General features: G+C 39.8%; 1 pseudogene; it reads right to left on the minus strand.

The window, feature by feature from the left end:
- Window positions 1-1839: 1839 nt before the first annotated feature.
- LOC111756337 (small nucleolar RNA SNORA2/SNORA34 family) lies at window positions 1840-1928 on the minus strand (annotated as a pseudogene).
- Between the last annotated feature and the right edge of the window lie 13435 nt (window positions 1929-15363).

Here is a 15363-nt window from a genome sequence, read left to right on the forward strand (position 1 = left end):
CCCAGTCATGCAATCCCAGTGACATTCATTTGTTTCTCTCAAGAACTCTTCTTTGACATTATGGTTGACAGGTTCTTATTCTCCTTGTTTAAAGATGATGAAACAGCATTGTATGAAAGTTTTAAAACTTTCTTTAGGTTTAGATTATTGATAGAACTAAACTTTGAATGTAGATCATTTGATTGTAAATCACTTGTACATTTACACAATAGGAATAAGGATTGAATGAATGAGCGAGGAATAGATAGGTAGCTAGAGGGATAGAAGATTTGGTGGGTGAAAGGATGTATGGACGGTGAGAGAAATGATGGATAGATGGACAATGGATGATTGGATAGATAATGAGTAGATGGATAATGAATGATGAATGGTTGGATGGATGAATGATGGATGGTTGGAAAGATGATGGGTGGATGGACCAATGATGGTTGGCTGAATGGATGGGCATGTATATGAATGGTTGTATGGTTATATGAATTGTGGAAGAGATCATTCATGAATGAGTAAAGTGTGATTGGACAGATTGTGTCTGGCTGGTGAAGAATGATGGGTGGATATATGAACAAAAAAATGATTGAATGGATAGTTGTGTAGATGAATGGCCATATGGTTGTCTGAATATTTGAAGAGATGATAGATGAAGGATGGTGGGACAGATGATGGTTGGCTGCATGGTGAAAATGGAGAACTGAAAATAATATTCTTGGACTATCCCTGCCTTTGCCACCATGTTCCTGAGCAGCCATCACTAAGTGCACAGATATAAGCCAAATAGAGCCCAGAGGGTGTATCAGAGACAGTGGCATCCTCTGTGCTCAGAGAGATGCTTCAGTTGAAATTGCAGTTGAATCAGTGAGTTCTGGAGGTGACAGAATGGCCTCAGTTGAGCTGCCCTACCACAGTTCCTCACTGCTGTTTCCAAGCCTGGAGTATATTGAAACCCCTGAACGGACCTCTTAAGGAGTGTTTAACCCTGGTATTTAAGGTGCTCACAGCTGCTACACATTGGGCAGGGCCTGGAAACTCACCCATTGGTGAGGACTATGTCACAGACAGAGACATTATTTAGGGCTGGATTCACAGATATTTACCTTAATCTTTTAACTGGCTTTTAATGAAGTATATTTCAGTTTCTGGTTAAGTTTATTGGGCTACTAGGATAACTGATTACTGTGTTTGAAATAGTAGAAATTCACTCCAGAGTTCTCAGTGTGAATCACTTGTTGTATACTGGTAATTATGCTCCTTCGATAAGCCTGTGTAGACTTTTGTGCTAGTAATGAAGACATCAGTGGCACAGCCAGTACTACCTCGCCCCAGGCAGGTGTTAAGAACCTTCCACAATTTCTTTTCTTTTTTTAATTATAAAGGGGGTAAAATTAAACACAACAAAACAACAAAATAGGACATAAGAAAGCAATGTAAGAGATATAAATTTCAAAGCTAGATGACCTGAGATCTTCACTGTCTATCATATTGTCTCTTGTATTTTTCCAAATAGTTGTCCATGTCTTCATATACAGAGAATTCATACAAAGCAACATAATATAAAACTGATCTGAACAGAATGAAGGTGTTTTAGGTCTTCAAAACAGACAATAGGGAAGTCACTAATGGGTGTTGTAGAGTCTCTCATTCTCTTCAAAATAGCTGTCCATGCTTTCATGCATATTGAAGTTCAACAAAAGAAAACAGGCAGGGAGGAGGAGTTGCTCGGTTTCCTGGTGCTCCAGATCCCAGCATGTGCGGGTCCCAGTAAATGCCGGAGGCTCCCATCCTGGGCCACTGTAGCCTGCCATGCTCACAGCCCCTCACGGGGGTGGGGGTGGGGTTGCTTCTAGTTGTTTCTTTCTAATGAATTGACCATTTCACTGCCCAAGTTCTGAAATCGCCAACAGACCATAGAAAGACATCTCTTTAGGCTCCTGCTTGAAAGGTTCTTTCATTTTTAAAAAAATCCCTTCATAGATGGCAGCAGAGAGACTTGAAGAAAGGAGATGGATTGCCTAAAACTTCAGGCTTAAAATATGCCAGACTTGAGGTTTAAATTTAGGGCCTCCTGACCTCAGCTTCCCACTAGGATGAAGGGAAGGATGGGCAAAGGAAAGAATGAGTAAGGACAGGATGGGACATAGTCCTCAGGAGCAGTCATAGCCTAAAGCTGAGTAACCTGGAAAGAAACATTGGAGCCTTTATCTATGTGTGAAGCTAAGAGTTTCAAAAAAATGATTAGGAAAGTGTTAGACCAATCCTAAGACCATGTCCAAGTCTGGCCAGCTCTAAAGATCTGGCTTCACAAACCTGATTAAGTGAAAATGAAAATTTTTAGTTATCCAGTTAATGAGTCCATAGGTGGAGTTTAAGCTTAATTGGTTCAAGCTATAGTGTCACGAATGTCAATCTCCTCCTCTCCCACTTTCACCTCTCTCTGTCTCCCTCCCTGACTCCTTGATGATTGATTCATCTTTTCTTCACAGTAGCTGCCAGTGGCCCCAAACTTTTACCTCCTGGGTTAGCTCTCCCGTGGATAGTGCTGCCATAAAGCAGAGTCTCAATGGCTTGACTTGTGTGTTACTCTACTGAGATGCTATGGCCAGGTCACATATACCTGAAGCACAGAAAATCCAGAAAGCAAAAAGCATTAGACAGTAAAGATATGATGCCTTATCTGCACATGCCAAAGCCCTAGGACTTAGGGGATGGGTATGGTGCCTTATCTGCACATGCCAAAGCCCTAGGACTTAGGGGATGGCACCAGTCCTGATGGTGGCTGGGAAGCTCCTAATGACAAGGTGTGGCTGGACTGTATCCCAGGGGCTTCTGGCTGGTGGAAAGGGGGTGCCTGTGTGCTTTGAGGAGTGGCTTGCTGGGTTCTTCCTGGTATTTTGTATATTTCCTCTTCCAGAGCAACCTTGAATCATCTTGGCAGCTCCATCAAAACATCTCACTGGGACTTGATTAGGTCGTACTGATTTCTGGTTCGCCCTGCAGAGCTGGTTTTATGTCTCGTCTTCTCTGTGAACCTACAGTTTCTCTCCCAGTTCACGCTTTCCCTAGCACTTCAGCAGAAGTTTATGGTTTTCTTAATATAAGCCTCACAATTTCTTGCTCAATTTCCCCCTCTCTATGTGTTATAACATTTGTTGTTTTCCTCCAATGATGCCTTCTGATTGGTTTTTGTAGGCTGTATTACATATGGTTATTCTAGCTCCCAAATGATTTTTAAAAACTTAGTTCCAATTTATTCATAATAAGGAAGGGCTGCATGTGGCTGATTATCCTATAAAACTAAAAAATTGAGGTCTTTCTAGGTTTAGGACTCACAAAATGATACCAAGCCTCAGTTTACCCTTTGTCATTTACTTATGCCTCCACGGGGAAACATTGTTAAACATTACATAAATACCTTGGATTTATTTGTTTTTGTTTTTTCAGTGCCGGGGACGGGACCCAAGGCATTAAGCATGCTTGACAAGCATGTACCACCAGGTCATAACCTAGCCTGACACCAAGCCTTTTGAACACCCATTGTGTCATGACAATGTTTTACAAATACTCTAAATGTGCATGAACAGAACTGTGCTGCCAGGCACAGGGCTTTGCTGAATCCCACCTGTTATATTAGTTAAGTGTTGGATCAGGAATTGTAAGGAGAACAATTACATTACAGGACACATATAGTATTATTTATAGTATTATTTATATTGGTCACCCAAGGAATCAAATGCAAAGAAAGTCCAGGATATTTGTCCATACACCAAAGGGCTACAGAATATAGCTGAGGATCTGGATCCCACAGCAATGTCCTTCATGAGTCCAGCTGAAGACTTAGAGCCCATGACAGTGCCCCTCCCCCCATGAGTCCAACTGGAGGCCTAGAGCCCACGACAGTGACTCATGCAAGTCACTGTTTCAAGGATCTGCACTGGGAAGGCCAAAAGATCAGTGATGGACGCTAGAAAGTCTGTGCCAGTAGGATGAAGGATCTGTGCCAGCAGGCTGAGGGATCTGCATTGGTGCCAAGAAGCAACACTCAAAATAAGGAACCAGGCTTCCCCCAAAGAGCACCACAACCACAGTCAGCAATAATGATGCCTCAAGCTCCTCTGACAATGAAAACAGCTGAGTTAATATCAGGAAGCCAGTGTGAAAAGCTTCTCCTAAAGATTGAACAGCACACATCTTTCCCTCCAGAACCAGGAAGCAATACTCAGAGTAAGGACCAGAGCTCCCCTAAAGTGAAGCACAGCCATTCTCAACAACAAGGTCCCAAGCTCCTTTGATGATAACAGCTGAGTGCATATCAGAGACGCCAGCATGACAATCTCCTCCAGGAGAACCAACATCTCCAAAAAAAAACTAAAAACTCCAAACAATGACAATACTCTTCCTCTCTAGGTCTCCTTTTTGTGGCCCTCAGAGGGCCATCTACACTTAGCACCGTGCTGATTCAGTTCAGCTGGTGTTTAAGTTTTCCATCAGTTTTTAATTTACCACATTAAAAAAATGAATATGTCTTAACAGGACACCCTGTTTCAACCACTTAACCCCTCATAAGTTGCTTTATTGGGCATCTTATACTGTTACAGTTTAGATCTAAAATGTCCCCCAAAGGTCTCATGTTTGGAAGTGGAGCTAGGTCAGAGGGGAGAAAGACAGTAGTGGTATGATCTGGAAAAGTGTATTCTCACCCTTTCTGCCTCCTGGACGCCATGCCTGGTTTTTTGATAGACCACCTACCATGGCATTCTGCCTTGGATCTGGTCCACTGTGGACTGAATCTACTGAAACCATGAGCCAAACTAAACCTTTCCTCCTTTAAATGTTATATTAGGTATTTAGTTTCAGCACCAGGAAAATGACAAATGCACCTACATTAGCTCTTCACTAAGCAGGGATTCCAGGACCCAGCCTCCTCCTTTTTTGACTTCTACTTTCACAAGGCTCATACAATACCTTAATGCCAGACTCCTCTCCCATATCGTAAATAGTTTTTGTTCTGTATTCAAGTTTGAATTCAGTATAGTTTGAGTTTCAGTCAGCTGACTTGAGTATAGGACTTTAGGCTAGTGGCTATTTTCCTCTCTCATCTCAAGGACATCATTTCATTATGTTCTAGCTTCTGCTGCTGATGTCAAGAAGGCTGCTGTCTCATTGTTATTCTTTCTAAATGCTCTTAAATATTTTATTGCCTTTAATTTTCTCATCTTACTTTCATTATCTAACTTTCAAGCTTATTAATTGCTTTAGTTATTTTTGTCTAATCTGATGTTGAATTAATTTATCTTGTATTATTTGTCTGAACATTTTTCCAGCACTTTTAAAGTGATAATCTGCTTTACACTTTTTTCACTTATAGTTCATGTTCCTTTTATTACTACTTTCCTAATGCTGACCTTTAAATTGTATAAAAATTTTTAACGGTTAGCACCTACAGTACAAAATTCAGAATATCTTGTGCTGGCTTGCTTTTTTTTCCTGCGCATCCTGTGCCAGTCCGGACCACCGAGCCACCAGCCTGCTGACCTAAGAGACCCTCCTCATCTCCTGACCAAGTATTGCTGTTGATGTTTGATGTCCACTTCTCCTCCCAGAACCATGCTGGGTTGATGGAAGACTAAGTAACCCCTCACCCAAACAGAAGACCTCAGCAGGCTCCAGTCTGTATGGTGAGTTTTCCCCTAAAACAAAGGTCTTCAGAGGGTAAATAGGAGCAGTAGTGAATCTCCCTCCAGCTGTAGGGCCTTGGAGAGCTTGGCAAAGGGGTAGGTGACTCCTTCCTCCACACAGAGAACATAAATAAGGTCTCCATCAAATTGGAGAAAAGTAAAAGGGCTTATGAGATACCCAGTAATACAGTATTGTCTCAGTGGAGACAAACACTATAGACAGGGAGATCTGGCAACCTGTAATAACCTGAAGACATAGCAACAGCAGGAAATAAGGGTTGACTTATATGAATACTCCTACACTAGTCAGCCCAGAAAGAATATAGGACTCATGCAACAGGACCCATAGGAGAAGTTCAAGTGACTAGCCCTCCTCTTCACTGTGGTACTCAGTAATCAAACAAACATCAATCACACAGTAGGACCCTAAGATACACACTACCAACAGTTGTGACTATTTGGATTGAAAAAACAAATATTAGCCCAAAAGGTGAAATTGACAAAATGAAAAAATAAAATAAAATCTCAAATATCTAGTCCATCAGAAGCAAGAACAGGGAACAGTGAAATAGAGGACTTTAAAAGTCATACACCAGAAATCTCTGAAAAGATAGTAAATGAAATAAAAAGCTCCATGAGATGTTAGAGGAAATCAAATTAGAAATAATTTCTCACATAAAGACAGAATAACCTTAGTAAATGAGTTGCTCAACATAGCTAGAGAAGAAATAAATTAAAAAAATACAAGAGCATGGGAAGTTGGTTCAAACGTTGAATGAAAAATACAGAAAATAAGCAGAATCCAAGAAATAAATTCAAAGAGATATCCAAGAAACAAAAGTTCTATTGAAAGCTAGAAAAACTGTTTAAATGAAGCTGAGGATAGAATTTCAGACCTTGAGGACAGGATCACAGATAGCAATCATGAAAGGACAGAACTCTTAAAAACAACAAAGCAACATGAAATGACAATCCAGAGCTTCAAGATGATGCCAAGAGAAACAATATAAGACTAATAGGCATCAATAAAGATGCAGGAATCAACACAAATGAGAACAGTAAAATAGTCACAGAAGTAATAGCAGAAAATTTCCCAAACATGGAGAAAAAAATCTGGTATACAGATAAGTGAGGCATATGGATCACCGAACAGTCACAGCCAACAAAAAGCTACACCGAGACATATAATAATTAAGATCCCAGACACACAGCATAAAAGCAGAATACTAAAGGCTGTTAGAGAAAAGACACAACTCACCTATCAAGGAGAGACCATTAGAGTCATGGCAAACTTTTCAGTACAAACCTTCAAGTTAAGATGAGCTTGGAGTGAAGTATTTCAAGCCATAAAAGAAAACAACTTTCATCTCAGACTGATGTATGCAGCAACAGCTTTTCACATTTAATGGAGAAACAAGATACTTCCATGACAAAGAAGAGCTGAAGAAATTCATGTCCACCAAACCAACAGACCACAGATAGAGATAGAAATAAAAACGACCACAATCTCTAGAGAAAGAAACCACCAGGCAGGGCAAGAAATTAAACAAGGGGGCAATGCAGAAGACAAACAACAGGAACATAACATGACAAAATTGAATCAGTATGTATCAATTATATCCATAAATGTAAATGGCCTCAAATCACCTATCAAAAGAAACAGGTTGACAGAATGGATCAAGAAACAGGATCTCACAATATGCTATATACAAGAAACACATCTAACTCAAAAGCAAACTCATAGATTGAAAAGTCAAAAGATGGAAAACAGTATTCCATGCAACAGGAACCTAGAAAAAAAAGCAGGGGTAGCTATTCTGTTTTCAGATAAAATGAACTTCAACCTAAAATGATTAAAAGAGATAAAGAAGGCCACTACATACTTGTTAGTGGAAAACTTCAAGAGGAAGAGCTAACAATTATAAATATATATGCACCAAATACAGGAGCACCCAACTATATAAGACAAATACTAATGGACATGAAAAACCAAATACATAATAACACAATTGTAGTAGGGGACCTTAACACCCCACTGTCATGGAGAGATAGATCAACTAAACAAAAAGTCAGCAAAGAAATAACAGAACTGAAATGTATCTTTGAGCAAATGGACTTAGTGGATGTTTACAGAGTGTTCCACCCAACCACATCAGAGTGTACATTCTTCTTAGCAGCACATGGAACATTCTCCAAAACAGGCCATGTATTAACCCATAAAACATGCTTAAATAAATGCAAAGGGATTGAAATTATCCCATGCATAATATCTGACCATAGTGTACCAAAATTGGAAATCAATAGCAAAAAATGTCAAAACCTGCATAAATACATGGAAATTAAACAACAACCTTCTGAACAACCAGTGTGTTACAGGTGAAAATTAAAGAAGAAATAAAATGATACCTACAATTCAATGAAAATTCACATACAACATACTGTAACTTTGGGATGCAATGAAAGCAGCCCTAAGAAGGAAATATATAGCAATGCATTGTCACATCAAGAAAATGGAATGAGCACAAATAAACAACCTAATGCTACATCTCAAGCTTCTAGAAAAGGAAGAGCAAGTCAAACCCAAAGCTCATAGAAGAGAGGAAATTGTAAAGATCAGAGAAGAAATTAAATCAATTAAAACTAAAAAAGCAATACAAAGAATTAACAAATCAAAAAGCTGGTTTTTTGAGTGAATAAACAAAATTGATAAACCTCTAGCCAACCTTATCAAGAAAAAGAAAGAAAAAACTTGAATTCATACAATAAGGACTGAAAAGAGAAATTACTATAGATCCCATGAGAATTCAAAAGATCATGAATACCTACTTTGAAAATCTCTACTCCCAGAGGGTGGAAAACACAGAGGAAATGGACAGATTTCTAGGAAAAATGTGAATTACCAAAGCTCAATCAAGAAGATATAATAATTTTGAATAACCCAAAATCAGCTTCCAAAATTGAAAATATGATTAAAAACTTACCAACAAAGAAAAGCCCATGTCCTGATGGATTCACAGCTGAATTCTATCAGAAATTTAGAGAAGATTTAAATTCTTCAATGAAATTGAAAGAGAAGCAATCCTCCCTAACTCATTCCTGGAGGAAGTTTCATGCTGATACCAAAACCAGAGAAATGCCCAGCCAACAAAGAGAGCTATAGGCCAATCTCACTAATGAACATTGATGCAAAGATTCTCAAAATATTGGCAAATAGAATGCAGCACATCATCAAGAAGATTATGCATCATGACCCAGTAGGATTTATTCCAGGAATGCAGGGATGGTTTAACATAGGTAAATCAATAAGTGTAATACATCACATCAACAAAGCCAAAAACAAAAATCACATGATCATCTCAACAGATGCAGAAAAAACTTTTGATAAAACCCAACACCTGTTCATGATAAAAACCCTACCGAAACTTGGAATAGATTGTATCTACCTCATTCTCATAAAGGCCATCTATGACAAACCAACAGCCAACATTATACTAAATAGACAAAAACTTAAAGCCTTTATCCTAAAATCAGAAGCAAGATAAGGATGTCCACTATCACAAATCCTATTCAATTCCAGTTCTGGAAACATTAGCCAGAGCAATCAGATAAGAGAGAGAAATAAAAGGAATAAAGGTAGGAAAAGAAGTTAAATTATCATTATTTGCAGAGGACTTGACATTTTACATAGAAGACCCAAAACACTCCATTAAAAGACTACTAGAGGTAATAACCAAATTCAGCATTATAGCTGGATGCAAAGTCAACACTCAAAAATCAATAGCATTCCTGTACACAAACAAAAACGCACTGAGAGAGAAATTATGGAAATATTGCCCTTCACGATAGCATCTAAAAAAATGAAATACTTAGGAATCAACCTAACCAAAAATGTAAATGACCTATATGCTGAAAATTATACCACTCTAACAAAGGAGATTAAGGAGGATATTAGAAAATGGAAGGATGTCCTTTGCTCTTGGTTAGGAAGAATGAACATTGCAAAAATGGCCATACTCCCAAAACTGTTATACAGATTTAATGCAATCCCAATCAAGATGCTATTAACATACCTTATAGGGATAGAGAAAACATCCCTAAAATTCATTTGGAAACAGAAGAAACCTAGAATAGTAAAGGTGATTCTGGGCAAAAAAGGCAAGACAGGATACATCTCAATTCCTGACTTGAAACTATACTACAAAGCCACAGTGATAAAATCAGCATGGTACTGGCAAAGAAATAGATGTGAGGGTCAATGGAACAGATTAGAAGATGCAAACACAACTATGAAGACACTCAGCCACCTTATATCTGACAAAAGTGCTAAACATATTCACTGGAAAAAAGCCTCTTTAATAAATGGTGTTGAAAACCACTTATTAAACCATGGCTTCCCATATGCCAAAGACTAGACTAAAACTAGACTCATGCCTATCACCATGCACTAAACTAAAGTCAAAATGAATCAAAGGTTTAAATATTAAAACCGAAACACTAAATCTACTGGAAGACAAAGTAGGTAGAAATCTTGAAGACATAGGTAGAGAGTTCATGAACAAAACGCAAACCGCAGAGGAAGTACTTCAAAGAATCAACAACTAGGATCTCATATTACTAAAAAGATTTGTACTTCAAAAGAAATTATCAAGAAAGTGAAAAAAACCCACATAATGGGAAACAATTTTAGCCAACAATCCCTCAGACAAAGGACTTATATCCAGAAGATATAAAGGATTGAAAAACATCAAGCCCCCAAATTCAAAGACCCTCTTCAAAAATGGGCATCGGAGATGAACACATATTTCTCAGATGAAGACATACAAGTGGCAAATAAATGCATGAAGAAATGTTCACCATCACTGGTCATTTGAGAAATGCAAATTAAAACAACACTGAGATATCATCTTACCCTGGAAAGAATGGCTACCATCAAGAAATCAACTGATAACAAATGTTGGCGAGACTGAGGGGGGAAAAAGGAGCCCTTCTCCACTGTTGGTGGGAGTGTAGACTGGTGCAGCCACTGTGGAAATCAGTATGGATATTCCTCAACAAACTAGGATTGGAAGTTCCATTCAATCCAGTTATTCCCTTCCTGGGTATTTTCCCAGAGAAATTAAACAGGTCATGTCACAGTGATATATGTGCACCCATGTTTATAGCAGCACAATTTGTAATAGCTAAATCTTGGAAACAATCAAAATGCCCATAAACCGCAGAGGGGATGAAAAAGATGTGGTGTTTTTATACAATGGCATATTACTCAACTATAAAAAAGGATGATCTTGAGGCCTTCATAGGTAAATGGAAGCAACTTGAGACTATCCTTATAAGTGAGATAAAGAAGACTCACATTAGTAAATATCACATTGTCTCTGTATTGTAAAAAGTAATAAAAATTAATAAGGTCCAAAATGTATAATAGATAGTGTAAAAATGAAAGGGAAGGAAAATGCTCTAAAGAATATAACTGTATGTATAATTGTGTAAGATGGATGATCATATTACTAAATTTTTGTTGGATCATTGAACAGAATGGTTTTCACTGTTAATGTTTGAGTGTCAATCCACTTTCTATGCTTTGATTTTGTAACTTGAACAACTATTTCTAAGATGAGAATGTGTAATTTATCAACTAGTGATTTCTTAGTGTCAATTTTTTTGAATTCTGTATCATTCTACCTTTTTTCTATTTTTTCCATCTTTTTTAAATAAAAGAAAATTCAGAATATTAGCATTTTAGTTCAGGCTCCAGTGTTTCAGATTGCATCATCCTCTTATCTATAGCTTAGAGTTTCTTAAAACCTCCTGGTTCATATATGTTATATGAATTTCCCAGGGAAACATAAAAGAAACATCTACCTCCAAACTGAGAGGACATCCACAGTCCAAAGAGTGATTTGGAAAAGTCCAGCTCGGTGAACAACTAAGTGTATGAGGAGTTACTAGCAGAGCACTGAACAACCTATAGGCTGTAGCATTATAGAGGCTGCCAAACTCGTGTGTTAGGCTACTGGTTTTATAAGCATCTAACTAAAAGTTGTGTGTACTCTGTTCTTAGCACATCGTTATCAGGAAACTCCCTTGTTACTTAGTACTACAGTGCTTACTGTCAAACCACAGTGATGGATGACCCTTGTGCTGCTATCTGTAACACAGCCTTACCACCTGTCCAGGGACCACCCCAAAGCTCAACTGTTGGGGTCTGTGCCTAGATCCCCAACCCCTCAAATGAGTGCATGGTAAAGAGCCAAAGGAATGAGACAAGCAGCATGATCTTTAGGGCTGCAGGAGGACAAAAATCCTCTGCAGAGTTCATAACTCTGCCAGCCAGCAGACCAACTGACCCTGGGCAGCCTGTATTTAATCAGAACAAGCAAGGAGTTGAGTGGAAAATGCAGGAAACCTAAGCAGGATCTTGGGAGAGGTTCAAGGACCCCTCAGAACAACAGACAATGCTAATTAAGGAAAACTACCCAGAAAGTCTCCAGGTGGCCTCAGCTGTGGCCTATCTTGCTCCCTGAGGTGTCTCCTCATTCTCAGTTTAGCCACACCCAGATCACGCCACATCCCTGCACGTGTACTCAGCTTCAAGGGCTCCAACACTCAATAGGGGTTATCTCAACCATTTCTCATCACTAGGCACAGCACCTTAACCCATAGTTTATAGGAGGAAAGTTTTATTTTGGTTCCCAGTTCCAGACTATGGCTGGCTGGCTCTGAAGCAGAAACAGCATAATGGATGGGCATGGTAGAGGAAAGAAGCTCAACCCATGGCAGTCTTGAAGAAGGGAGAAAAGGAAGAAGCCAGGGACAAGAGCTCACCCTTCTAGTCATGCCCCAGGGCCGTCTTCTTCCCACCAGGCTCTGCCGCCCTATAGCACAGTCAGCCACTGAACAGATGAGTCTGCTAATGAATATAGAGCCCCATGATCCAATCCCTGCCAAACACATGAGGTATTTGGGAGACATTTTAGATCTAAATCACAACAGGGGCCCACTATAAAACCAACTGCTTTCGCCCACAGTTCAGAGCATAATTCTCACCACAGTGTACTTAACTACCACTGGCGAGGTAAGATGTACAATCAAGACAAGAGTGTGTCAGTGTGGGGTTTAGCCTCCAGATTCATGGAGCGAGAAAACTCATTGGCTGCACCTCACTGGGAGAAGAGTGGATAGAACGACAATGGGGAGCAAATTCACTAACATGTTCACATGTATTGAAATGATAATAGTTATTTACAGACCAAAAAAATTGAAAACATCCAATGACTGAAAAAAAAAAACACCTCAATATTTGACACCTATAATGACATTCTACTGATAGAAACATTGCTTTTAAATAAACGTAGCAGTGGCTTCCAGAATGTCACCTTTCCCCTGACTGAGTCAAAAGGGCTGGGTGAAGGGTTTGGGGGAGACTGCAGGTCAGCATTTGAGAGGAGTAATCAGGCCCTTAGCGCTCAGCCTGGGTCAGTAAGGTGCAGTGCCCTGTTAGCCCCAAATCAGAAATGGAAACATCTCAGTTTACTCTTTCCTATCAATGTGCAGAGTTCATCGGCGCCCATACTTTCTATGGCTCCACTTTCTTCCTCATTCCCTCCTTCTTTCATTTTGGTATCATCTGAGATTTTTGTTCTACTTCGTTGCGAACTCTTTGGAACTTTGTATTAAAATCCATTTAGCTGTACCTGCGAATTTGACCTAGCAGGTCCAATCATTGTTGCCTCTTTTCCCTAGTGTTTTTAAAAAATTCATCCTGTAGACGCTTTATCTTTCTAGAGAGAATATAGGCATACAAATGGGCAGAGTCTTTGTCTGTCTTAGAATAATTTTTTGTAGCATTTGACCTGCCGAACAGCTTGTTAACATTTCACCTGTCACACAAGAGGTGACACCTACCCCAGTACCACGGTTGGTAGGTGGAGAGGTGGATGTCTGGAGGGTGAGGTGTTTGGGGCAGCAAGGAGCAGCTGGGATCTGAGGGAAATGGAGCCATGCAATTTTAGCTTCCTCTTATTTTCGTGGTTTTAGTCTCTTTTCTTCTGGAGCTATTACACAAACTCTGATATGGACCAGAGCCTCTTTTTGTTGTGGTATGGTTATTAGATTTAACAACTCACAATCCAGGCCACCTTTGAGACATGCTTATAGTAAAAATTCACTTTTATATTTCTTTTAGGGGGAGAAATACTGGAGACTGACTTTATACTGAGCTCCATCCTCAGAACTTATTTTTCTATTTTGAAACAGGGTCTTAGTAAGTTACCAGGTTGCCTAGGCTCAAATTTGGGATCCTCCTGCCTCAGCGCTGGGTTTGAAGTTGTATACCACCATATCCTGCTGTATTTGTTGCATTTCTGAAATTCAAATTTAACTGGTCATCTGGTAACTTTAGAGTTAACCAGTTTAGTTTTTGCTGTTCTCTCTCAAATTTCCTAGAATTTACTCCTTTATTCCAAAATGTCACCAGGCAGTTTCTGAGAGAGTATTCTACTGTTTGATTTTGTACCCCTTCACTCTGAAAACCCATGCTTTCCATTTGGGAACTTTTATCTCTGTTGCATGTTTGGTCTCTCTGTCTCCTTTGTCCTCTTCCCTCTCCCCAGCACTCTCCCTAAGTGTTATTTACCAGCTTAACCCTGTTGCTGCCCAAATAATGAGCAAGTGACCCTGCCCAGTCCAGTGAATGAGCCACTCTCACCTCCAGCTATGAATTATGAAATCAGCTTTAATAAACTTGGTGTCAAGAGGAATAAATTCTTTGAAGGATGCCACATTCCTGCAAGATGTACACTCTGGGTACCACCCTGACCATGTCTCTCTACATGGGCATGCCAGTCCTATGTCAGGAAGGCATTTTCTGGGCATTCTTTCTCCTCTCTCTTTGTCCTCTCTCTCTTTGTGCAAGTTTGTGTGTGTGTGTGTGTGTGTGTGTGTGTGTGTGTGTGTGTGTGTGTGTGAGACCTGTCTGTGTGGACAATTTAGTGTGAGATGTGTTTCTTCTGAGCTGGAGCATTTAGTGGCTAATATAAGACCCAGCAGAAGACTCATATGCTCAGATACCTGCTATGGTGTTTGATTGGGTCCCCCAAAAACTCATGTGTAGGGAACTTAGTCCTCAAATTCACATATTAATGACACTAGGACGTGGGGCCTTTGGGAGGTGATCACGATTAGAGGAAGCCATGAGGGTGGGCCCATGAGGCACTAGTTGCTTTATAAGAGAGGAGGAGAGACCTGAGCTAGCCTGCTTGCCCTGTCTCACTCTGTGTTGACCCTCACCATGTTGGGATGCAGCATGAAGTCTTCAGCAGGTGCTAGCCCTGGGCTCTTGGACTTCCAGCGTCCAGAACTGTGTACTAAATAAACTTCCATTATCTATAAAATGCTAGATCTCATGTATGTTTTACAGAAACTGAACATGGACTGAGACACCATGACAGCCAGTGTCCCAGAGGGTCTATCTGCTCTGCCAGCAGATTCAGAGTGGAATGATGCAGGAAGAGTGTCAACTTTGAGGGGCTAGGAAGCAGCAGTGAGAGGCAGACTCTGTCCATGGTTCTGTTATCTGGGGATGTTTGTTACTGTAGCAACGTCACTGAGGCATCCTGAGTGATACACAAGGAGGATGAGAAATCCCCTCTGCACTGTGGATCTACCCTGAAAGACACAGAGTCATTCTTATTTC

The sequence above is a fragment of the Cavia porcellus genome, unplaced genomic scaffold (genome assembly GCF_034190915.1).
Source record: "Cavia porcellus strain 051 isolate PalLab524CR breed Dunkin Hartley unplaced genomic scaffold, mCavPor4.1 scaffold_17, whole genome shotgun sequence".
In the NCBI taxonomy this organism is placed as follows: Eukaryota; Metazoa; Chordata; class Mammalia; order Rodentia; family Caviidae; genus Cavia; species Cavia porcellus.